Raw genomic sequence first — 23,944 nt, forward strand, 5'->3', positions numbered from 1 at the left:
CGCCTTTGCGCATGCGTCTGGGGCTCTGGGCGGAGGCGCAGGGGAGGCGGAGCCAGAGCGAGGACGCTTAGGGGCTGATGAGAGCCGGCAGGTGCGCAGGGCTGCGGCTGGACCCTTGTGAGCCTCGAGGGTGCCCGGCTGGGGTGCATGAGCCAGGAAAGGCCCCCAAAGCTGTGGGAGACCACCCAGAGTCAACTTAAGTCTTTTTGTCACTTATGGACATGCAGCCCCCGCCCCCATGTCAATTACCCAATTCTTTCATAAAAGAAAGTTCATTTCAAAAAATAAATATATTTTAAATTGTGGTAAATACGTATGACATAAAGTTTACTGCTGGGGACTTCTGGGTGGCCCAGCGGTTGAATGTCTGCCTCTGGCTCAGGGCATGACCCCGGGGTCTTGGGATCGAGTCCTGCATCGGGCTCCCTGCGTGGAGCCTGCTTCTCCCTCTGCCTGTGTCTCTGCATCTCTGGGTCTCTCGTGAATAAATTAATAAAATATTTAAAAATAAATAAATAAATAAAACTTACCGCTTAATATTCTATGTGCACAGCTCAGCGGCACGGAGCACACTCACATCATGTGCAAGCACTTCCACCACCGTCTCCAGAACCTTCCACCTCCCCACATGGAGACCCTGTCCCCAGGAAGCACTGACTCCCCACCCCTGGCTCACACCTTCTCCTCTCTGTCTCTGTGGACAGGACTTCTCTGGGGGCCTCAAATAATTGGAGTGATCCTGTTAAAAAAAAGAAACAACAGGCCCAAAATGAATTCACTCAGCATTAAGTCCCATGTTGGAAAAACAAGACTTAATACCTAACCCAACTGCAGTTTTAGCCTCTCCCAAGAATGTGACCTTTAACTAGTTCATCTGGAATTATCTGGTCATCCCCAGTGAGGTAATCTACTTGATGGGCCCCCCCCAACCACCACCACTGACCCCTGCCTGAAACAGTTCACTCTTTGCTAGAAACTTCCTTTTTCTGCCTGCTTCTGCCTATAAAAGCCTTTCCTTTTGTACAGCTTCTCAGAGTTCCTTTCTCCCTGCTAAGATGGGATGCTGCTCACTTCTTTAATCATTAAAATAAGCCAATTAGATCTTACATTTACTCAGTTGAATTTTTAACAATAGGATGTTCTTTTGTACCTGCCTGATTTCACCAAGCGTAGCGTCCTCAAGCTTCATCCACATTTTAGTAGGTATCGGAATTTCCTTCCTTTTTAAGGCTGAGTAATATTTCATTGTGTGGATGGGCCACATTTTGTTTATCCTGTCATCCGTTGTTGGGTCTTTGAGTTTTCCCAGCTTCTGGCTGTCATGTACTGCCACTATGAGTACAGTGCACAAGTATCTGTTCAAGTCCCTGTTTCTAATTCTTTTGGGTATCTACTCAGAAGTGGAATTGCTGGGTCATATGGTAATTCTATGTTTAATTTTTTGAGGAATCAGCATACTGTTTCCCACAGCAGGTACGCCATTTTATGAGAAAGGACACTTTAACACCAATTGGGGAAAAAATTAAAAAAAGGAAGTACATAGCACAGAATAAAGAAGTCATTTAAATAGGAAAAAAGTTGACTTCACAAGAAACTCACCAACCACATTGCATTTTTGTCACATCCCTGAGCACCTGTGTACATAGCGTGGTGGGGCACCTTTGGGAACCACGTGTAAAGAAACAGGCTCAGGTGACACCATCCGCCAGGGTCCAGCCCAGATCCCTTGGTCACCCTGACTCAGTCCTGTCCACTTCATGTCCAGCTGCCCCTCAGTCAACTTTTGAGAGCTGGATTGCAGTGCTCTTTTAAAAAAAAAAAAAAAAAAAAAAGATTTTATTTATTTATTTATTTATTTATTTATTTATTTATTTGAGAGAGAGCGAGAGAGAGAATGAGTGCACCAGCAGGGAAAGCAGCAGAGTGACAAGCAGACTCTCTGCTGAGCACAGAGTCTGATGCGGGGCTCAGTCCCAGGACCTGAGCCAAAATCAGAATCAGATGCTTAACGGACTGAGCCATCCAGGCACCCCTGCAGTGCTCTTTATATGACAGTAACTGCTGGGCACCAATATATATGTATGAAATGTAACAATGATCGAAAGTGCAGTGTAACTAAGGTTCTCCAGGATTAAGGCTCAGCCTGCCTGCTTCTCCACTTCTACAAGCTGTGCCTTTTCAGCTTTTCCTCTGACTTCTCCTACCCACTCACTTAAAATTAAGGGGAATAACTCTCTGACTTCAAATAATGCTACAAACTTCCCCAGCTCTGGGCGTTCCTTCTGTCTGCAAAGTGATCTCTCCATTATTTTATTTCATTTTAGGCGGTGCGTGCATACAGTCTTTTTTTTTTTTTTATTGAGCTGTCACTCCCATATAATATAATAAACGCACAGGTCTTGAATGTTCAATTCCTTGAGGTTTTACAATTGTCTATACCCAGGTGAGCGTACCATGCAGCGAAGAATGTATGGAGCCTTTCCATCACTCCAGAGAGCGTCCTCTGTGCCCTTTTCAATGAATCCCCTTTGCTCCTACCAGCAGGGGTGTGCTAGTAAATGTTTAACAGTGGGTTTTTGAAATGACAGATGGATTGGAAGACAGATGAAAAAGAGGGGGTGGTGCAGGGAGAGAGAGTGAGGCAGCCTGGTGCATAGTATTTTGCCCTTTCCCATGGTGTAAATATTTCCACCGTGGCTGATTTTCAGCCATCAGGAAGCTGGAAGGAATGGTAGCAAGATAAGCTGGCCACAGCACACCACTAGCCTACAGACACCCTGGATTCTGACTTCTATGCCCATAGATTAGATCTCCATGTTCTAGAGCATCATAGAATTGGAAGTGTACAGTACGTACTCGTTCATGTCTGACTTCTTTTGCCCTGCACGATGCTTTTGTGATTCATCCATGCGTTTGCATGTAACCATGACTGGTTCTGTTTCCTTGCTCTAGGAGGCTTCACGGTGTGTATTCTGGGGATTGTTGTTCCCTCTTCTTGAGAAGGACAAAGAGATCAAATCTTTTCTTTTTTTTTTTTTTTCAAATCTTTTCTAATACTCAGAATTGTTGGTTTCCCCTATTTCAGATTTTTTTTTCAAGATTTTATTTATTTATTCATGAGAGACACAGAGACAGAGGCAGAGACACAGGCAGAGGGAGAAGCAGGCTCCATATAGGGAGCCCGACGTGGGGTCTCCAGGATCCTGCCCTGGGCCAAAGGCAGGCGCTAAACCACTGCGCCACCCAGGGATCCCCACTTCGGGAATTTCTGATGCACCCTGCCTGTTTCTGGCGTATAGCTCTTGTCTTCCAACCCACCGTACTGCTCTTTCATTATGCCCTCCCCACAAGTGATGAACGTTCTGAGGGCAAGTAGGGTCTTGGATTTGAAAGACCCTTGGATTAGGGTCTTTCTCTCCAGCTCCAGCTCCTCGAGTGCAGTTAAAGCTTCCTACATAAAGGCCGCTTCAATCAATGTAATGGGTGTTTCTGTCCTGGGAGAGACAAGTTTCCTCCTAGTCACATGGTTCTCAGCACTTGATATAGAACATGAGCTTTTACTGTTGAGATAACAGGACAGATGCACGCCCTCTACCCTCTTCCCTATCTTTATTAGCGAGCACATTTTGCTCTGCAACCTCTCCCTGTTACATATCTCTGTACTTATCAATGATTCTGATGGAAGCTCTCTCAGTAGGTCTGTTCCCTGGTCCCAGAAACTTGAGTATTTCCTACATCTGCCCACCCCCAGCCCAGGAAATAAATTTCTAATAGCTTTGTTAATAGATTCGATCCAAGGTGACATTTATCTCATATTTAGGCGCAATATCATATTAATATCACACATGTACACTCTTCCCATTTCGAAATGCACCCTGAACTTTATGTCTCTCACATGTAGAATGGATTAACAAAAATAAATGTTGACATGACCCTTTTAGAGAGCAATTTAGTCCTATCTAGAATACATACAACCCAGAATTCTACTCTTAGCCATCTAGCCTAGGAAGTTCTTGGCTTGTATAACCAGGAGATACAGACATGAATGTTCTCAATGGCACGAATCTGGAAACTACACAAATATAAGCCAATGGACAAAATATGTTCTAGAATAGTCCCACAAAGAAATGCTAAGCATCAGAAAACTCACAAATGACAGAAACATTAAAAAAAAAGTCTTAGGAATATGGGGAACCTGACTGACTCACTCCATAGAGCAGAGGACTCTTGATCTCGAGGTCATGAGTTTGAGCCTCTTGTTGGGCGTAGAGCTCATTTAAAAAAATAAAAATCTTAGAAATACAGAGTTACATAATGTGTCTTTATGACACCGTATTTATAAAGTGAAGTTGGCTCAGCATCATTAGCCACTGGGGAAATGCAAGTTAGAAACCTGATGAGGGAAGCCCCGGTGGCGCAGCGGTTTAGTGCCGCCTGCAGCCCAGGGCATGATCCTGGAGTCCTGGGATTGAGTCCCGCGTCAGGCTCTCTGCATGGAGCCTGCTTCTCCCTCTGCCTGTGTCTCTGCCTCTCTCTCTCTCTCTCTCCCCCCGCATCTCTATGAATAAATAAATAAAATCTTTTTTAAAAAATAAATAAATAAAACCCTGATGAGAGGGACGCCTGGGTGGCTCAGTGGTTGGGTGTCTGCCTTCAGCTCAAGGCGTGGTACCAAGAGTCCCAGGATTGGGTTCTGTGTGGGGCTTCCTGCACGGGGCCTTCTTCTCCCTCTGCCTTTGTCTCTGCCTCTCTCTCTGTGTGTGTCTCTCATGAATAAATAAAATAAAATATAAATAAATAAATAAATAAATAAATAAATAAATAGATAGATAGATAAATAAAATGGTTAAATTAAAAAAGGCTGACAATACCAAGTGCTGGCAAGGATGCAGACCAACTGGAACTCTCACACTTTGCTGATGGGACGGCAAAAACGGTACAGCTTCTCTCGAAAAATGATTTGGTGGTTTCTTAGGAAGTTAAACAAACTTACTCTATGACCTAGCAATCCCATTCCTGGGTTGTTTCCCCAAGAGAAATAAACTCTTGGCTTCATCCCACATCTGAACGTAAATGTTCATCAAAGGTTTATTGATAACAGAAGCAAAAACTGGGAACAACCCAAGTGTTCTTCAGTTAGTGAATAGATGAATAAATTCTGGATTGAATTAGTAAAAAAAAATTATAGATTAACTCCACACAATGGAATACTACTCAGTAATAAAAAGGAATGAGGGGCTCCTGGGTGGCTCGGTGGTTGAGCATCTGACTTTGGTTCAGGGTGTGATCCCGGGGCTCCAGGATCAAGTCCCGCATCAGGCTCCCTGCATGGAGCCTGTTTCTCCCTCTGCCTGTGTCTCTGCCTCTCTCTGTGTGTCTCTCATGAATAAATAAAATCTTAAAAAAATGAATAATAAAAAGGAATGAACTGAATACACACACGACCTTGAGTGAATCTCAGAGACGTCACACTGACAAAAAGAAGGTAATTGCAAAAACTTACATGATGCAGGATTCCATTTATATGAAGTCCCTAAAGGAGTCATATACATTGAGATAGGAAGTAGGTGGTGGGAGCCAGGGGCTGGGGGGAGGAGAGGGAGTGAAGAACAATTGCTTAATGGGTACTGGGTTTCCTTTTGGGGTGATGACAATGTTTTGAAACCAGATAGAGCAGATGGTCACAAAATATTGTGACTTATATTAAATGCAACCAAATTGTTCACTTTGAAAGAGTTAATCTCATGTCGTGTGAATCTCATCCCTTCCACCTATATGACATTTTGCCATTGTGTATGCTCTTTATTTTGTTTGCCTTTATTTTTGTTATTATACCCATTTGGTGGAAATAGTGTATGATGGTGAGCTACTTACTGTGTACCTTTTTAACTTGGCTTCATTGACATCTCATTGGCAGCTTGAAGTGGGCCAGGGTGGGAGTATTTACACCATGGGAGTTGGAAAATGTTACAAATGAGGGCTTCATGTAGATGTTGTTGAGTCTCTAGATCAAGGGCCAAAAAAAATTTTTTTAAAGATTTTATTTATTTATTCATGAGAGAGAGACAGAGACACAGGTAGAAGGAGAAGCAGGTTCTTTGTGGGGACCCTGATGCGGGACTCGATCCCAGGACCCTAAGATCATGTCCTGAGCCAAAGACAGTTGCTCAATCACTAAGCCACCCAGGCATCCCAAGGGTCTGAAAAAAATTTATGGTAAAGGATCAGATAGTATATATTTTCTGTTTTGTGGATTCTTCCAGTCTCTATTGTATTTGCTCACCCCTGCAGTTGTAGTGAGAAAGCAGCCAACAACTCAGTGTGCATGGCTGTGTGCCAGTAAAACTTTATTTACATAAATGGGTGCAGGGCCACAACATGCAAACCCCAGGTTTAGGCTTTAAACTTTTTTTTTTTAAGATTTTATTTATTTATTCATGAGAAACAGAGAGAGAAAGAGAGAGAGGCAGAGACACAGGCAGAGGGAGAAGCAGGCTCCATGCAGGGAGCCCGATGTGGGACCCGATCCCGGGTCTCCAGGATCAGGCCCCGGACCGAAGGCAGCGCTAAACCGCTGAGCCACCCAGGCTGCCCCCAGGTTTAGGCTTTAAAAGAGAGGGGCCCCTGGGTGGCTCAGTTGGTTGAGTGTCCAACTCTTGGTTTTAGCTCAGATCATGAGCTCAGGGCTGTGAGATGGAGCTCCCCTCATTGAGCCCTGCATTGGGCTCTATGCTCGATGCAAACTCTGCTTGAGATTTCTTTCCCCCACTTCTTCCCCTCCTCTGCTCCCCTCGCCCCAGCTCATGCTTGCTGTCTCTCAAAAATAAATAAATAAAATCTTTTAAAAAAACTGGGATGGAGGGGATCCCTGGGTGGCTCAGGGGTTGGGCGCCTGCCTTAGGCTCAGGTCATGATCCCCGGATCTGGGATCAAGTCCCGCATCAGGCTCCCTGTGAGGAGCCTGCTTCTCCCTTTGCCTGTGTCTCTGGTTCTCTCTCTCAGTCTGTGTCTCTCATGAATAAATAAATAAATCTTTAAAAAAAGATTCAAAAAATTAAATAAATAAATAAATAAATAAATAAATAAATAAATAAAAAAGATTCAAGTGACTATATAGACTTTATAATAGTGCATTATATATTTTATTATTATTTGTAAATTGTGTGCTACACATCCTTTATGTCAGTCACTCTTAAAACATACATATATTTAATATGCATGCAGCATATACGATGCATTCAATATGTAGAGATATATATGGTCCCCTCTCTTGAGAGCTTGTTGTTAAATATTGACCAGCACACCATTACCTTCATACATTTGAGAGTTGAGTTACTTCTTTATCTACACCACATACATTCATTCTACTATCATTAATTTAGTGTCTATTTCCTGCCAGGCAGAGAGACATATTCCAAGAGATATGGATATTCAGTAATTTTTTTGTCTTAAAGATTTTTAAAAGATTTTATTTACTTATTCATGAGAGGCAGAGAGATAAATAGAGAGAGATTGAGAGGCAGAGACATAGGCAGAGAGAGAGAAGCAGGCTCCATGGAGGAAGCCCGATGTGGGACTCGATCCCGTGACTCCAGGATCACACCCTGGGCCAAAGGCAAATGTTCAACCATTGAGCCACCTAGGCGTCCCTTTTCTTAAATACTTTTATTTATTTGAAAGAGAGACCACAAACAGTGGGGAGCACAGGCAGAGGGAGAGGGAGAAGTAGGCTCCCTGCTAGGCTTGATCCCAGGACTCTGGGATCATGACCTGAGCCAAAGATAGACGCTTAATCGATTGAGCCACCCAGGTGCCCCAGGACTTATTTACTTTATAACTGGAAGAAGTTTGTACCTTTTGACCTCCTCCACCCATCTCACTCACCTCCCACCCTAGTGCTACTTTATGAGTTAGTACCGGGTCCTGATCAGTGGGTGGCCTAGGTGGTACCCTTTTTACAGCCGTGCAAAAAAAGATCCTTGTAGATGGGAAAGAGCCAGGAGGGAATGTGGGAAAATGGAAGGAAGATAACCAGGGTAATAGGTGAGATTTAAGTTTTGCTTACCATTTATTTATTTATTTATTTATCCCTCAGCACTGTCATTAGCAATAACCTACATCAATGAGCATTGTCTGTTTTACTTTATTATTTTATCGACACAGCGTGTATTTACTGTCAAATCCATCCTCCACAGGTGTACAATTCAATGTACTTAATGTACATGGCACTTAATATACTCACAATGTTTTGTGACCGTCAGCTCTACCTGGTTTCAAAACCCTGTCATCACCCCGAAAGGAAACCCAAGACCCAGTTTTTAGTGTATTCCTCGTCTTGTGTAGTCATTTCCACAATCTTCGTCTGGAATATCTCCACCATCCCGAAAAGAAACTCCATCCCCATGAGTGGTCACTCCCCATTCCTCACCCCAGCCCCTGGCAATGACAAATCTTCTCTCTGTCTCTGTGGCTGAGGGCCGCCTCTTGCTATCAACTTCTGACCGTGTTAATACAATACCTCCTGAAGGGATCAAGTCAAAATGGGGTTTTGATATGATGTCGTAATCACTCCGATCAAAGTCCTAAACTCAAGGTTTCTAGAAACAGCAATGACTTTTTTTTTTTTTTACAGGGGCAATTAAAAAACCTCCAGGGCTTGGCAAAATCAAGTGGGTGTGTTGAGGTTTCTCCCTCAAGGTTGGTATCCTAGATGACCTTCAATTTATGGAGGTACTCACTTGTCGGTCAGATTTCTGTGTTTCTTGTGAAAAACAGCAACAACACATTTCAGGTATTGTTTGGATGATTTGGCAAATAAGGGATCCCTCAGAAATGTAAGGTCTTAAAAAAAACTCGCTTCAACCCTTGGGGCCTCTGTTTCTCCTTTGGGAATATGATTTCTGCCTTTGACACTAAAGGAGGCTCTGCAAACCTTTTCTGTAAAGGACCTGATGGTAAACATCCTCTGCTCTGAGCACCAGATGGTCTTTGCCACAGCTACTCAGCTGCCTGGTAGCTGGAAAGCAACCACAGCCGGTCTATGGGCAAGTGGGTGGGGCCACGTGCCAATAAATCTGTATTTATGGACATTGAAATTTGAATTTCATATCATTTTCAGTCTCAGAAAATACTCAAGTTTTTTTTCAGGGGCACCTGGGTGGCTTAATGGTTGAGTGTCTGCCTTTAGCTCAGGTCATGATCCTGGGGTCCTGGGGTTGAGCCTTGCATCAGGCTCCCTGCTCAGCAGGGGTAATGAGCTGGGTTTGGCCCATGGGAAGTGTAGAAGGCAGGATGAGGACAAGGGTGCAGTTTTAAACAGGATGTCAGAGAAGGTCTCATGGAGATGACATCTAGCCAAAGGCATAAATAGAAGGTGGGAGTGTGTCCCATGGATATCTGGGGGAAGGATTCCGAGCATAGTAAAAAGCCCATGCAAAGGCCCTGGAGCAGAATCAGGTGTGGTGTGTTGGAACAGCAGGGAGGAGGCCTGTGTGGCTGGGGCAGAGTGAGAGGGGGGAGTCGGGACATGGCTGAGGGATGGTTGTAGGGTGGGAGAGAAAGAGGCAAGTCAGGGACAATTCCAGGTGTTGACCTGAGCCCCTGGAAGGATGGGGGTCTCCAGTTAGTACATCAGGAATGGTGGGAGGAAGCGCAGGTCCAGGGGCAGAGCAGGAGCTCAGGCGGCTGTGTCGTGTTTGACATTCTTGTGAGACCCCCACACGGAGTCGCCGATAAGACTGTTGGATACACAACCCATTCTCCAACCATCCAAACCAGATCAGGCTTCCAGAAAGGATGGACATTCCTCCTGGTTGTAGGAGGAACTGAGACGGTTCATTTTTAATCTAACAGCTCCCATCTGCTGCCTTGGAGCCGTCACACTGGATTTTTAAGCACAGCTCTTTGGAGGGAGACAGGTCCATGTGTCCTACTAAGACCTGACACGGAGTCGATAAATGCTTATCACGCTAGGTGTTCAATAAGCGTTTGATGGTGGGAATGAATGATTGATCGACGGAGGAATGAAGGCTCTACGGGGAGGGGGATGGGTCACCTTGCGGGGAGTCCCCAACACAGCAGGTACGGATGCTTCCCCCCAGGGGAAGCACCCTCCTTTCTCACAGCTGCGTGTGGGTACCCTGTTCACACGATCCCAAACCCGACTCACTCGCACCGCTTGGGGAATATTGTTTCTGCTTTGTAGACAAGGAAGCCGAGGCCAGCGGAGTTGGCCTGAAGTCACCCAGGGCGAGCACTGAGACGTGATCTGGGCTCTCGGCTCACAGGCCGCACTGGCCCCAAAGGAGAAGCCCTGGAGATGCGCTGGGTGAGCAGGAGGGTGGTGGATGCAGCCGGCGGGGGGTCAGAGCGCAGCCAGGAGCCCTGGGTCTGGGCCGGCTGGTTAGTGTGCACAAGCTAGCCCGGAGAGGGAAGCCTCTAATCTGTAGTGAGTGTCCGTTCCTGCGGGGTACATCCCCCCACCGAGTTCAGGCGACCCACTGATGTCGTTGAACGTGGAGTTGGACAGAGGCGCGCATCCTTCACCGTCAGCAGCCGGCAAGCCAGCTCCAGTGCGCCCTGGACCCGAGCCTTTCCTGCGTGGGGCCCCAACATTCTCTGCCAGCCTGAGCACATATGTCACTTACCCGTCCTTCTATTTCTTTTTTTTCTTTTTTTAAAAGATTTTATTTATTTATTCATGAGAGACACACAGAGAGAGAGGCAGAGACACAGGCAGAGGGAGAAGCAGGCTCCATGCGGGGAGCCCAATGTGGGACTCGATCCGGGGTCTCCAGGATCACGCCCTGGGCTGAAAGTGGCACCAAATCGCTGAGCCACCCAGGCGTCCCTATTTCTTTACTGTGAAACACCAGCCCGTCCTCACGGATGTCAGATGAAATGATGCGGGTTGGAATACATTGGGGGAGGGGCGCCTGGATGGTTCGGTCAGTGAAACATCTGCCTTGACTCAAGGTCATGATCCCAGGGTCCTGGGGTGGAGTCCCGCGTCAGTGGGGAGTCTGCTTCTGCCTCTTCCTCTGTGCTCTCTCTCTCTCTCACTTGCTCTCTCTCAAGAAAACAAATAAAATCTTTTTTTAATAAAGGGAATACTTTGGGGGCCGAAGAATGGCATGCATACAAATGTACGGATAAAAAGCACAAATTGGGAGTTTGTAGGTTCATATGGGAAGGGCCAACACGGTTCAAATTTGTTGGCATCTTTGACTCTAGCTGAGTGTGGTTGAAATCAAGTGGGAGCATGGTCCCAGGAGGGAGGAGGGCTGGAGACCTTGGCAGGGGGTAGGGGATGGAATCAGGGCAAGGTAGGGGAGCAAAGATAACCCCCCTACTTCCCCTGGGTAGTGGTGTGTCAGGAAGGAGGTTGGGAAGCAGTTGCTACTAGCGCCCACTAGAGAGCGCCAGGGACTGGGAAGCTGATCTTGGGCCTGGCCTGGGTGGGTGCACCCCAATACTGGGTGGCTAGGAGGTGGGGGTGGGGGTAGGACGGTGTCTATGTCTTTGAATCTGGGGAGCCTTTTCTGTGCTTCCAGAGTGGGGGGGGGGTTGGAGGAGAGGGGATGCCAACTTAAGGGCAGGAGTCTGCAGACTTTCTTATGGGGCCACAGAGCTGAAGGTTAAAACCCTGTGTCTTCACCAACTCCTCAGTTGTAACTTGTACCCTCCAAGCTTCCACACTGCCGCGCACACCTCCACGCATGCGTGTGGCTCAGTGCCAGTGAAATCTCGGTTTGGGAAGCTGAGACTCGCATTTCAGATAACTTTCCTGGGACACAAAATAATGATTTTATTTTAAAGGAAAGTTAGGGGTGCCTGGGTGGCTCAGTTGGTTAAGTGTCTGCCTTTGGCTCAGGTCATGATCTAAGGGTCCTCGGATCAGGGCCTGTGTCTGGGCTTCCTGCTCAGCCGGGAGCATGTTTCTCCCTCTACCTCTGCTTGTGCTCTTTCTTGCTATCTCTGCCTCTCTCTCAAATAAATAAATACATAAAATCTTAAGAAAATAATAAAGAAAAAGTTATCTTAAAAAAAAAGAAAGAATAAAAAAAATAAAAAAAATAAAAAAAATAAAAAAAAAAGAAAAAGTTATCTTTACATACTGGTCTGTCACAGCGATGAGTAATAGCGTGGCTGTTTGACACCTAGAAACAATAAAAAAAAACCCAACAATTTAAAGGTAGAAGATATTTTAATCTTAAAGATACGGCTCAAACTCAGCAAAGATATTCTGTGCCTGAATGAAAATCTGAGCTGACAGGGATCCCTGGGTGGCGCAGCGGTTTGGCGCCTGCCTTTGGCCCAGGGCGCGATCCTGGAGACCCAGGATCAAATCCCACGTCGGGCTCCCGGTGCATGGAGCCTGCTTCTCCCTCTGCCTGTGTCTCTGCCTCTCTCTCTATCTCTCTGTGACTATCATAGATAAATAAAAATTAAAAAAAAAAATTTTAAGAAAATCTGAGCTGACCGAACAAAAATTGTATAAACTGCAGGTCAGCTCACTGTCTAAAAATTGTCTAAAAATCTTAGACACAATTACGAACTTCCAAGTGTTCAGATTCAATAAAGGAAGTGAAGTAGTGCAAACTCTATTTCTTTGTATTTAAGACCACTGGGCTGTCGTTTCTTTTGAATCTACTGTTTAAAGATCTTATTTATTTATTTATTTATTTATTTATTTATTTATTTATTTATTTGGGGTGGTGGGGAGAGACAAGTAGACCCCCCACTGAGCACAGCACCGGACGTGGGCCTACATCTCACGACCCTGAGATCATGCATGGCCTGAGCCCGGATCAGGTTGGAGGTTTAAGCAACTGAGCCACCCAGGCGCCCCGAATCCACCGTTTAAACAGAACGTGCAAAGTCACAAGGTGCCCAAAGAGGGCTTGAGATTTGGAATAGTTAACTAACCCTCAGGATGAACATGTGTAGCTGAGCTGGTTTGAACTCAGGCCAAATGTACGGCACGGAGTTCTCCAAAATCTCTCCCAAGTAGAATACAATGTTTACCAAAGGATAAACAATAAAAATGTGCTAACTCACAGCTTCTAACTATTAAATATCACTAGTATTGGCAGCAATTAGACCAAGAGTTGACAAACCAAGCCTCACTGGCCAAATCCAGCTCCACGTCTATTTTCATAGGAGCTAAGGATAGTTTTTCAAATGGTTGCGGGGGAGGGGGGGAATTAAAAGGGAAATGATATTTCATGACATGTGCAAAGTATATCGGATTCAAATTTCGGCGTCCCGAATAAAATTTTGTTGGCACACAGCCACGCCCGTTCATTCACAAACTGTCCAAGGCTGCTTTCCCACTAGGGCCCCGGGCTGAGTAGGCGCCATCTGGTGCGCAGTCCTGAAAATACTTACTGTCTGGCCCTTTGTAGGAAAAGTTTGCTGACCCCCTGTTTAGACCAATAGAAGATTTTTTTGGGGGGGAAGATTCTTATGTTATTGACGTTGTTTAGAATTGCCTATACACAGAGATAATAAAAACACAGATCATAAAATAGGGTTTATTATCATTTTTTGAATTTTCTGTCTTTTTTTTTTTTTTTTTTTAAGATTTTATTTGAGAGAGAGAGATGGGATCCCTGGGTGTCCCAGCAGTTTAGCGCCTGCCTTTGGCCCAGGGCGTGATCCTGGAGACCTGGGATCGAATCCCACGTCGGGCTCCCTGCATGGAGCCTGCTTCTCCCTCTGCCTGTGTCTCTGCCTCTCTCTCTCTCTCTGTGTGTGACTATCATAAATAAATAAAAATTTAAAAAGAGAGAGAGAGAGAGAGAGAGATAACACAAGTGGGGGAGGAGGGGAGGTGCAGGCTGCCTGTATTCCTTTGGGCAAGACATCTCTCCTCCCTCTCTCCCTGTCCCGCCCTTTGCCTCAGTTTCCTCATCTGTAAAATGGGTTTGACCAAATAACCCACTCACTGAGATTTCTGGAGGATGGAGTTTACTCGTGTACTTAGCATGAGGCCTGGCATAGTGAGTCATCAATAACTATTAGCTGTAGGGGCGCCTGGGTGGCTCAGTAGGTAAAGCATCTGCCTCTTGATCTCTGCTCAGGTTTGGATCTCAGGGTCTTGAGTTCAAGCATGGAGCCTACTTTAAAATAAACAGATAAAAAATAAAATAAAATAAAATAAAATAAAAAACAAAGAAATAGATAGATGGAGACATAGATAAATAAATATTGACTGTAGTTTTGATTAGATTGTGTGCTTAGACCCAGGAGCTGGGCCTGGAGGGATGGCATTGTTCTTCTTGGACAAGGTAAGTCCAAGAGAATGGGGTATGGCCAGTGTGGGGCTGGAACTCACAACCCTGAGGTCAGGAGTCGCACGCTCCACCGATTGAGCCAGCCAGGTGCCCCTCGATCCCCTTTGAAATCTTCTGATGATATCGAGAAATACTCAGATTGGGTGCTGCTGTGTCTTTCATATCTATTTCTTAATCTCTTTTTATTTTTATTTATTTTTATTTTTTTTAAATTTTTATTTATTTATGATAGTCACACACAGAGAGAGAGAGAGAGAGAGAGAGGCAGAGACATAGGCAGAGGGAGAAGCAGGCTCCATGCACCGGGAGCCCGACGTGGGATTCGATCCCGGGTCTCCAGGATCGCGCCCTGGGCCAAAGGCAGGCGCTAAACTGCTGCGCCACCCAGGGATCCCCTTAATCTCTTTTTAAGAGCCACCTATTCCAGAACCTTCCACAGTCAACAGTAGCTGCATAAAATGTAATAACATTGTTTATTTTCCTCTGCATCTAATTTGGGCGTCTGGTGCTGTTGGGGTTTTGTTTTGTTTTATTTTAATTTACTCTCAAATTATAGTGTTTTCTTTTATGATAACTGTATCAGAGGAGAAAAGCGTAGTACAGTCTTCCACATTACTGTAAACTCTGGTTTTTTCCTTCATTAAATTTATTTCAGAAAGACAATTAGTGACATGATGGTAAATTGAGATTGATATTAGATGCCCCCAATAGAAGGTAACTGTACAAAATACATGTTATTATTATTATTTTTAAGATTTTGTTTTTATTTATTCATGAGAGACACAGAGAGAGAGGCAGAGACACAGGCAGAGGGAGAAGCAGGCTGCCTGCGGGGAGGCTGATGCAGGACTCGATCCCAGGACCCCAGGATCATGCCCTGAGTCGAAGGCAGATGCTCCACCGCTGAGCCACTCAGGCACCCCAAAAATGTATGTTATTAAATCTCTCCAAAGGTGGGTGTCCATAGGCTGGGCAATCTTTCCAGTTAACTGCAACCTGGAGATTCTGAGCTGGAGATTCCGAGGGATCCAGGGCTCACCTTTCGCAGAAAGGAAATTCCTGGCACGTCCCAGGGAGAAGAGCCAAGGGGCGTACTTTCTGAGCCCCATCTCCGCATGTAGGCCTCAGTGGGGGTTGACCTCTAGCCGGTGGGCTTCTCTGTGAGCCCAAACGACGGGGCCCATCGCTCCAATTGATTGCCCGTCCTGATCAGATTTTCCCTGGGATTAAACATTAACCCCCATGTTTGGCCTTGCGGGGGCTTTATATAACCTTTAGGTCAATCGTCACATTTTACAGACGGGGAGATAGAGTCTCTGGGGGGAGAAATGATGTGGAGTCACAGCCAAGTTTACTGCTGAGCTGAGGATAGGAGCGAGGTCACTTGGCACGCAGTCCAGAAAGCCACTGGGCACAAAGTGGGAGAGTATAAGCCATGAGCTCACATGAGACAAGGCTCACATCCCAAACTGGCCAAGGGCAGGCACATTTATCTCGGGATCCACAGCGCCCACGGAATTGTGGGGTTCATTGCACAAACGTGTTTGGGGCCACTCTGATGGTCAGAGGTCAAAATAGGCTGGAGTGGACAAGTAAGATAGATAAACAGAGCCCCTACTGCTCCGAAGGGCTCTGCTGGAGCCACCAAGGTGGGGGCTGCCTCTGGCTGGGGTGCTCAGGATGGCTTCTTAAGGGAGGTGATCATTGGGCCGAGAGCACCCACTTTGAGAAGGTGTTATGGGTTGAATTTTGTGGATCCCCCATTCATAAATTGGAACCCAGGCCCCCAGGCCCTCAGATTGTAACTGTATTCGCAGATAGGGTCCTCACAGAGGTGATCAAGTCACAATGAGGTCCTTTGAGCGGCCTGATCCATATGACGGGTGTCCTCATACAAGGGGGAACTATGGACAGAGACACAGAGAGAAGATGGGGCCTACACAGCAGAGGAGGCCTCGTAAGGAAGCAGCCCTCTGACCCACGGATCTTGAACTTCCAGCCTCCAGGACCGGGAGACAATAAATTCTGTGGTTTCAGCCACCGTGCCTATGGGATTCCTTTGGGCAGCCTGACGAACTCATGCAAAAGGTGAAGGATGAACGGTCAGGACAAATTCAGGATCTGGAGACGTGGAAATGCCTCCGCACCCCCACGCAGCGGGCTCCTTTCCAGGGGTGGAGCCAGAGGAGACACCCCTCAGCTCCCCGGAGGCTGCTGCAGGATGGAAGCTGGGATGATCACAGCCTCAGCCAATGGAAGCCTCCTTCCCTGGGAGAACGTCCCTGTGACCCTTGCACGGCCATAAAGCAATCACCAAGATCTGAGGGCTGCTAGACGTGGAGGGAGGGGTGGGGAAGGGGCAGAGGGGTGTGGGCCGGGGGAGAAGTGGGGGGCCGGCTCCACGTGCTGCCCTATGCTCCAGGCCCACAGGGGCATGACCCAGGAGCCGCCCATCCTCCTGGAGCTGGGGGACCAAACACCTGCCTGTGGCCGCCTACAGGCTCGGGGAGCAGAGACCCTGAAAGCTGGGTCTCCCGGTTCTGTCCACATCTGTGTCCCACCCAGACCCCCGCAGAAACATCTAGAGCCACCCACGGGCCCTCAGCATCCCTGCCCTCCCCTGCACCTTGCTCACCGCGCTTGGGCGCCGTCCCTCCTACCTCGCTCTATTCTTCTATGCACGGTCTCGTCATCTTATTTACATGCTCTTGTGCAAATGATTTTGTTCAGCCACCGTCTCCCCACATTGGAGCATCAGCTCCAGCGGGGTGCGGAGCGGGGGGGGGCCGATTTGTCTGGGGGGCCCCCTCCCTAGACTACTAGGTAGGCCCCTACTCGTCCAGCGCATAGCAAGTGCTCAATAAATAGTGGCCACAGGGCTGAATGAGTAAATGTAGGAATCCCAGGCATGATGTCCTTTATCCTTTAGGGCATTATGACAAGCGGGAGGTGCCCAGCCCCTGCCAAGCTGTCCTCGCTTGTGGTCCTTGGAGACCCTGGTTCAAATCCCTTGTCTTCACCTCCCCCCAGGAGCCCGGAAGGGCCCGGACACACGGAAGTGCACAGTGTCTAAGAGGGAGGATTAGGTGCTAATCAGTGGGCATTGGCCAAGAGGTGATCAGAGTCCCCCTGCCCCCCCAGCCCCCGCCTGCCCCTGCCACACCCGTATCACGAGGGTTTTGCTCACTGCCCGGCCTGGCGGTTCACCAAGGGAGGGTCCCCCGAGGTAGACGAGGAGCAGGAAGTGGAGGAGGAAGAGAGGGAAGGCAGGGAGTTGGCGGAGGAGCTGCTGCTCCCAGACCCCCTGCCTCTTCTTCCCAAACTGACCCTAAAGAGAAGTGTAGAGAGAACTCTCCAGTAAGAAGTCAAAGTAGTGGGGAGGTGACATGGTGGCGGGGCAGGGGGCGGGGAGCCCCTGCCCCAGCAGGGAAGCTGGGTGTTGTCTCAGCCGTGGCTGACTCATGGGGTGGCCTGGTGAGTCACAGCCCTTTATTAGCCTCCCCGTCCTCGTCCTCGTGTGCAAAGTGGGGACTGTTGTCATGACCTGACCCGTGCTGAGGCCAAAGGGCTAAGGCGGTCGGAAAGTGCCAGGCAGGCATCCACCTACTGGGCCAGCATCCCAGGTTCCAAGCATCGGGAATTTCTAACAGGTGTCCCTACTGGTGATGATGGAAACCAGCACAAAGACAGCCGATTTGGGGGCCTGGGTACCCAGAGGTTCCTTCTCAGCACCTCGTGTGCTTTATTTTATCCACCACGCCTGTCGGCCGTTGGGTGACGCCGAGCCTCTATCCCCTTTCGCAGATGAAGAAACTGAGGCAGGGAGCAGCAGAGTCGTGGGCCGCGGTGACACAGTGGCCCGCGGCAGAGGAGGAGGCGAAGCCAAGTCTGCTCTAACGCAGCGCCGTCGGATGGAAACACCGCGTGTCACTTGAAAATTTCTAGCACGGATTTAAACCGCACAAAGTAAAATCAAGTTCCATCTTAATAATGTAGTTGGTTAATCCAGACAAGTGGATTAATAAATCCAAACTATTATCATCTCAACAAGTAATCGATACCCAAGCTATTAATATTCCACTTTTAAAAATATTAATGTTTGCGTCTCCCTAGTGTATTTCACCCTCTAAAACACATCTCTCATTTTGCCCCTAAATTTCCATCAGAAATACTTGATCTGGGGACGCCTGGGTGGCTCAGTGGTTGAGCGTCTGCCTGTGGCTCAGGGAGTGATCCTGGGGCCCTGGGATCGAGTCCCACATCTGGCTCCCTGCAGGGAGCCTGCTTCTCCCTCTGCCTGTGTCTCTGCCTTTCTCTCTGTGTCTGTTATGAATTTAAAAAAAAAATTAAAAGAAAAGAAAGCCTCGATCTGTATTTATAGAATTTGTAAAATGTACAGTTAAAAACATAGATTCATGCACCCAGGCTGCTCCACATGCACCAAAAGTAGTCCATTAACTGAATTAAGTATTGGCCTTTAAATATAAATCAACAAAAGTGAAATAAAGATTTCAAATCCAGTTCGCGTCAATCACACAGTATACTTGAAATGCGTCGATAACTGTGTGATGTGTCCCCTGCCCTGAGGCAGAGCACGTCTAACTCAGTAAACCTGTGAATCACAGAGCACTTTTTCCGTAAAGGGCCAGATAGTAAATATTTTCCACTTTGCAGGCCACGGGGTCTCTGCTGCAACTTCTCAACTCTGCCAATGTAGCATGAAAGCAACTATAAACGATCAGTAAACCAAAGGGCATGGCTGTGTGCCAATAAAGCTTTATTTACAAAACAAGCAGAGGGCCAGAACTGGCTCACAGGCTGTAGTTTGTCAACCATGCACTAAAGACCTTTATACGTCTTCGGTTGTTCCTTCTGCAAGCATTGCTTGGGTAGCTCCTGCACGACAGGCACTGGTGATGCTATGTAGGTCTGGCCATAATTTTGCAGATCGTCCCAGCTGGAGACTTTCTAGCTCTCCACCCCACACCCCCTCCTGTCACTGACTACTTAAGCACCTGGATCAGTGTTGATGATCAAAAGGTATTTTTGGTTAATGAGACAATTAATGAATATTCATATCCCTTACGATGTGTCCCTCTGCCTGGTACAGGCACTCCATAAATGTTTGCTGAGTGAATGCGTGCCCTGAAAAATAAATAAAATGTACAGTGTGTCAGATGATGGTAAGTTTCTTTCTTTTTTTCTTTCTTCTTTTTTTGATGATGGTAAGTTTCTATGAAGAAGTGTAAAGCAGGATGGGGGTGAGGACTGAGGGGGGAATTGCAATTTTATTATTTATTTATTTATTTGTTCATTTTTTTAAAGATTTTATTTATTTATTAATTTATTCACGAAAGGCAGAGAGAGAGAGAGAGAGAGAGAGGCAGAGACACAGGCAGAGGGAGCAGCAGGCTCCATGCAGGGAGCCTGACGTGGGACTCGATCCCAGGACTCCAGGATCACGCCCCGGGGCCAAAGGCAGGTGCTAAACAGCTGAGCCACCCAGGGATCCCCATGGGAATTGCAATTTTAGAGAAGGTGGTCAGGGAGGGCTTCCTGGAGCAGGTGAATTTGAACAGAAATCTGAAGGTGAAGAGGACCAGATCTAAGAAAGGGAATTTCAGAAAGAGAGGACAGCGGGTGCAAAGGCCCTGAGGCAGGACTGTGCCCGGTGGAGGTGAGGCCTGTGCTGAGTGAGGGGGAAGGAAGACAATGCTAAGGTGGAGAGGGGGAGGTCACTTCCATGTCATAATATGGACGGCAGCCTGGGCATGGGGGTGAGGGTAGAAGCCAAGCCAGAGAGAGGGGGCATTTGGAGGGGGGTGCTGATGGGGCCAGACCAGTATGCGGGAACGCAGCAGGCAGGGAGCGCACATGTTTTGAAGGCAAAGCTGTCAAGACTCACGGATGGATTATAATAAACACGAGCAAATTTCATTGAAAGATAAAGATAAGGACATGTGGGTGGCTCAGCAGTTGGGCTCTGCTTTTGGGTCAGGCCGTGACCCCGGGGTCCCGGGATCAAGTCCCTCATCAGCCTCCCTGCAGGGAGCCTGCTTCTCCCTCTGTCTGTGTTTCTGCCTCTCTCTGCATCTCTTAGGAATAAATAAATGAAATCAAATCAATAAATAAATACATAATTTAAATGATTTCAGTGATTCGATAATGGGACCTTGAAAGTCAAAAAATAGGGAGAAAGAAACCAAAGATGTGTGGGTGGGAAAGAGCCTTTGTGGTAGATTCAGAACTGGAGGAGCCCTCGGGGCCCGCGTTGTGTCAAGGGGACGAAATAGACCTGCCTCCGAGGGGCTCATTGTACCTGTGGGAAAGGATGAGACCCGCTCAGCTGACACCCAAGGACAGTGTGTCCGTGCCAGTTGCCACACTCCGTATTCCAGTGTGTGCCATTGAAATGACAGAGAGCTCTGTGGACAGAATTAAATAGGGGGAGAATGAATAGTAAGCTCTCCGCACCCCCTCAGTCCACCCCACCCCACCCCCCGCCATGGAAAGGTCAGAAATTCAACCGAGATCAACTCAAAATTTTAAGCCCAAAAGGGAATCCACTGACTCACATCGTTGCCACGGGTCTGAAGCCAAGGATTGGATTTCAGGTATGGCTGGATCCAGGACATCAGACCATGTTGTCAGGGATCAATGATCTCCATCTGCTTTGCGGTGTTCTGGGCGGGCTTCATCCTCCCATCGTGGGGTAATGATGGCCAGCAGCCCCAAACCTGCATTCCTTGCAGCCTGGCATCCCCAGCACGCCCAGCGTACCCTTTCTACAGATGTGGGAAGAGGAGGTGCAGAGTGAAGTTCCTTCCCCGGGGTCTCACACAGCACTTGTGAGCAGTGAACGTGGAGTTCACGCACTGGTCTGTCTGGCTCTAAGCCCTGCGTTCTTCACCCCTGAATCAAGCCGCCTCCTGGGGACCCGTCCTCAGGCCGGAGAGGAAGTGGGTAGCATTCTCTCAATTTCAAGAATTCTCTTATTTAAAAAAAAATTTTTTTAAGAATTCTCTTATCTGAAACGTTCCCAGTTTTTTCTAACTGCCACGTGTCTGAGCTCGAATCTGTACAGTGTGTAATCTCCAGTCAGTAAAGATTCAGGAAGCTGTTCCTCTGGGCCCTAAATGAGATGCTGGGGTTTTACAGACACAAAATTTATACGTGAGATTGAATATCATAATTTCACGGTGTTTCACAGAAAACCCAGCGGGTTTTGGCCATCTTACCGCTTGAGTACATCTCAAACACTCACAGAGAAGAAGAATTTGCCCTAGAAAACGTTAAAGAGCTCATACAGATCTGAGGTATAGGGCGCCCAGGTGGCTCAGTGGGTGAGCGTCTGCCTTGGGCCCAGGGCGTGACCCCAGGGTCCTGGGATCGAGTCCTGCATCAGGCTCCATGTAAGGAGCCTGCTTCTCCCTCTGCCTGTGTCTCTGCCTCTCTCTGTGTGTCTCTCATGAATAAATAAATAAAATCTTTTTAAAAATCCCAGGTACAATTCCTTGAGGTTCCTTGAGAATATAAATGCTTCCAAGAAAAATCACATATTCACCTCATATCTGTCATCACATTGTAACGGGACCTAGTTATATCTAACATCCAAGAGGGGTGATTTTTGCCCTGGGAGAAAAGCTAAGAACAAACCTTTGAATTACAATGCCTTCGAGTTCCACAAGAAAATATAAATTCTCCCACGAAAAGGAATATATGTGCTTGGTATCAGTTATTCACCTTTAACTAGAACCAATTATACCTAATTAACATCTCAGAGTGGGGGGGGGAGTTAATCCAGGCTTCAGCTAACAGGGTTCCTCCGAACCCCATTAGAAAATGTCGCTGTTGGGGTCCCTGGGTGGCTCAGCAGCTGCGCACCTGCCTTAGGCTCAGGCTGTGACCTCGGGGTCCTGGGATTGAGTCCCACATCGGGCTCCCTGCATGGAGCGTGCTTCTCCCTCTGCTTGTGTCTCTGTCTCTCTCTTTCTGTCTCTCATGAATAAATCAATAAAATCTTTAAAAAAAAAAAAAAGAAGAAATGAAAATGTCGCTGTTTCCAAGAAAAGGAATCAATGAGCCTGATATCAGCCATTCACACTTTAGTTAGAATCAGCTCAAAGAGCTTTGAGCGCATTTCCCCCTCTGTGCTGTTGGAAACCACCTGAAGTAACTTTAGGGATGGAAAGGAAGAGGGATCAGTGAGAAAGACCCGGGTTTCCTGGCTGGGCTTGGCTGGCAATCATTGATAGTAGTCACATCAGAATAAAGCGATCAGGGTGAAAGAGAGGCATCTCCTTATTTAAGGAATGTCACAAGGGAGGCATCCAGTCCTGGTGGGAACACTGCTTTGGGGACACGGGTGAAGCCACTTACTGTTGTAGGAAAGGCAGCTCTTAAATACTAACCTGAACACCGGGAGAGCTTGTATTGGGCGATCGAGCGACTGTGAAGAGCGAAGAGCGCGTGATCTCGCTTTATTGGCAATGTTTTCTTTCTTTCTTTTGTTTCACATGAAATTGTATTTCCTTGGAAGATATGTCGGAGGCACACGGGGTCAAAGTCCAGGAGACTAGAGTTCCATGCGGCAGAAGGCCCTCCTCCTCCTCTGGGAGCCCCCAGCCCTGAAAGCTACCCCCATCCCCATCGGTCTCACTCCAGAGATCCTCCCCTTGTCACTCACTTGCCACATCCCGTGTTCTGCACTGTCCGTTTTTTACTTACCTGGTGCATTTTCAACGGGTAAGATACTGTCTTCGAGGGGGTGAAATCCTGTTCTTTTTTTTTTTTTTTCTTCAGAGTATTTATTCAGTGGCACCTGGGTGGCTCAGTGGTTGAGCATCTGCCTTCGGCTCAGGGCGTGATCCTGGGGCGGGGTCCTGGGATTGAGTCCCACATCGGGCCCCCTGCATGGAGCCTGCGTCTCCCTCTGCCTGTGTCTCTGTCTCTCTCTCTGAGTGTCTCTCATGGATAAATAAATAAAATCTCCTTAAAAATATTTATTTATTTGACAGAGAGAAAGAGCACAAGTAGGGGGAGAGGGAGAAGTAGATTCTCCGCTGAGCAGGGAGCCCAACGTGGAACTCGATCCCAGGATCCCGGGATCATGACCTGAGCGGAAGGCAGACGCTTAACCAACTGAGCCACCCAGGTGCCCTGAAAACTAGTTCTTAGGGGGTGGAAAGGATCTTCCTCTTGTGTAGAAAGCACAGATACACACAGAGCACATAGCAGATATATAATCTACGTGTGGTATTAAAATTTCATTGGGGGGTACGCCTGGGTGGCTCAGTGGTTGAGCGTCTGCCTTTGGCTCAGGTCATGACCCCAGGGTTCTGGGATCCATCCTGCGTCGGGCTCCCTGCATAGAGCCAGCTTCTCCCTCTGCCTATGTCTCTGCCTCTCTCTCTCTCTGTCTCTGTGTCTCTCATGAATAAATAAAATATATTTTAAAAAATTTCATTGGAGAGAAGAGCACAAAAATCAAAATGGTGACAAACACTAACACTGGAGCCACATACACTAACATTGCCCCAAGTCAGGGGCGCCTGGGTCGCTCAGGTCATTATGTATCTCACTCTTGATCTCAGCTCAGGCCTTGATCCCAGAATCGTGAGTTCGAGTCCCCTGTTGGGCTCCACCGC

Source organism: Vulpes lagopus, chromosome 7, assembly GCF_018345385.1.
Source record: "Vulpes lagopus strain Blue_001 chromosome 7, ASM1834538v1, whole genome shotgun sequence".
NCBI classification, from domain to species: Eukaryota; Metazoa; Chordata; class Mammalia; order Carnivora; family Canidae; genus Vulpes; species Vulpes lagopus.